Here is a 3,081-nt window from a genome sequence, read left to right as displayed (position 1 = left end):
CATTTTGTGGCCAGGGAGGGGAACGATTTGGGGTCATACTTCTGTGCATTGAATTGAGCTCGTGATCGCTTAGAGACTGCTGGTGTTTCACCACCAGCAAGAGATGATGGACTACGCTTCATTGCATGTCATCCGCCTTGATGCCACCCACTCTGACCAGGGGCCCTCCCCACGGGTGCCACCCAGCCACAGCAAAGGGCACCCGGCAAAATGGCCATTGCCAGGAGTCCTGATGCCCCAGGGGATGGGCATCTACCCCTAGACATACGTGGGGAGTTAACAGCGCAGGCATCAGCAGAGCAATCCCTATGTGGTCAGGGGGATACAACCAACAGGGTACATGGTGGCCCCACCACAACGGACTGGCTACCGTGCTGGATATCTGGTGCAAATATGCCCATGTTCATCGTCGACGCAGAAACCGACAGTGCATGGTAGAAAATGCACCCAGGAAGGTGTCCTCGCCCAAGAGATGGAGAAAGGGCAGGACTGCAATGCAATGACGAGAAAGTGGGCTAAAGATCTCAATGCACAACGGACACAATGCACCTTGTAAGGCGCCTTTCCCCAAATGGCTTGCTCTTTGGGAAAATTTTGAAGACTGGAGGTCTAACCCTACAGGGGACCATCACATAAAGACCAAAACATGTGAAACTCCTTTTAGTCGCGTTGTCTGACAGGCAGGAGTACCTCAGGCCTATTCTAACCCCCGGACTCGCAGGGGGTTAACTGATCAGATCTAGTTATAAAAGAAACTCGATTTTTCCTTGGCATCTTCTTTGGATCAGTGCTGGTATCACACAAACAATCAAGAGTGGAACATATTCTAAATATTCTTGTTCTGATAACTTCCAACTCACACCCAGTGAGCTTCCCAACGTGGAATTTAGTTTGCGTGGAACCTGACATCATCTTGTGTTAAACACAGGAAAAAGTAGAATGATCACGTAAACGATAACTGATGCTATGTTTTTTGTGACGACTCTAACGACAACACATTGAGACTTTTCATTGAGATTTAATCACTTATAACAAGGGCAACCTTAAAACTACACTCCACACCCACAATGAGAATTTTATGTGGTTATTTGCAATAAAAGAACAGCTTTCTTTATCTTTTTAAACACAGCAGAAAATGTAACTTTATTAACTCAAAAGATTGTACATAATACACATCATTTTATAGTTAATGTGCGTTATATATACTCATGAAATTATGAGACTGCAAGACCATACTTCTGGATCCTAATAGCAAACAGCAAGTAATTACCTCTAGAAGCTGTTTCCAGCATATATTTGTTTGTCAAAACATCTTAGACAAGGTGGAAAAAGGTTTTCTTTTAATATCATATGTCATTTATGACAAATTTCCAGGTTGTCAGCTAAGTATTGATTTACATATTTTGTCCAAACATATATTTCGTAATTTTACTGTCTTTTGCTTATGACTTTAACTTCAAGATTGTGAATAATGCTCATGACATATCTACACCTACATCCATACTCCGCAAGCCACGTCACGGTGTGTGGCGGAGGGTGCCTTGAGTACCTCTATCGGTTCTCCCTTCTATTCCAGTCTCACATTGTTCATGGAAAGAAGGATTGTCGGTATGCCTCTGTGTAGGCTCTAATCTCTCTGATTTTATCCTAATGATCTCTTCGCGAGATATACATAAGAGGGAGCAATATACTGCTTGACTCCTCAGTGAAGGTATGTTCTCAAAACTTCAACAAAAGCCCATGCCGAGCTAATGAGCGTCTCTCTTGCAGAGTCTTCCACTGGAGTTTATCTATAATCTCTGTAACGCTTTCGCAATTACTAAATGATCCTGTAACAAAGCGCGCTGCTCTCTGTTGGATCTTCTCTATCTCTTCTATCAACCCTATCTGGTACGGATCCCACACTGCTGAGCAGTATTCAAGCAGTGGGCAAACAAGTGTACTGTAACCTACTTCCTCTGTTTTCGGATTGCATTTCCTTAGGATTGTTCCAATGAATCTCAGTCTGGCATCTGCTTTATCGACAATCAACTTTATATGATCATTCCATTTTAAATCACTCCTAATGCGTACTCCCAGATAATTTATGGAATTAACTGCTTCCACTTACTGACCTTCTATATTGTAGCTAAATGATAAGGGATTGTTCTTTCTATGTATTCACAGTTCTTTCTATGTATTCGCAGCACATTACAATTGTCTACATTGAGATTCAATTGCCATTCCCTGCACCATGCGTCAATTCGCTGCAGAGCCTCCTGCATTTCAGTACAATTTTCCATTGTTACAACCTCTCGATATACCACAGCATCATCCGCAAAAAGCCTCAATGAACTTCCGATGTCATCAACAAGGTCATTTATGTATATTGTGAATGGCAACAGTCCTACGACACTCCCCTGCGACACACCTGAAATCACTCTTACTTCAGAAGACTTCTCTCCATTGAGAATGGCATGCTGCATTCTGTTATCTAGGAACTCTTCAATCCAATCACACAATTGATCTGATAGTACATATGCTCTTACTTTGTTCATTAAACGACTGAGGGGAACTGTATCGAACACCTTGCGGAAGTCAAGAAACACGGCATCTACCTGGAAACCCGTGTCTATGGCCCTCTGAGTCTCGTGGATGAATAGTGCGAGCTGGGTTCCACACGATCGTCTTTTTCGAAACCCATGCTGATTCCCACAGAGTAGATTTCTAGTCTCCAGAAAAGTCATTATACTCGAACATAATATGTGTTCCAAAATTCTACAACTGATCGACGTTAGAGATATGGGTCTATAGTTCTGCACATCTGTTTGACATCCCTTCTTGAAAACGGGGATAACCTGTGCCCTTTTCCAATCCTTTGGAATGCTACGCTCTTCTAGAGACCTATGGTACACCGCTGCAAGAAGGGGGGCAAGTTCCTTCGTGTACTCTGTGTAAAATCGAACTGGTATCTCTCATCAGGTCCAGCGGCCTTTCCTCTTTTGAGCGATTTTAATTGTTTCTCTATCCCTCTGTCATCTATTTTGATATCTACCATTTTGTCATCTATGCGACAATCTAGAGAAGGAACTACAATGCAGT

Source organism: Schistocerca piceifrons, chromosome 4 (genome assembly GCF_021461385.2).
Source record: "Schistocerca piceifrons isolate TAMUIC-IGC-003096 chromosome 4, iqSchPice1.1, whole genome shotgun sequence".
NCBI classification, from domain to species: domain Eukaryota; kingdom Metazoa; phylum Arthropoda; class Insecta; order Orthoptera; family Acrididae; genus Schistocerca; species Schistocerca piceifrons.
The sequence above is the reverse complement of the archived record's forward strand: the minus strand, read 5'-3'. Positions refer to the sequence as shown.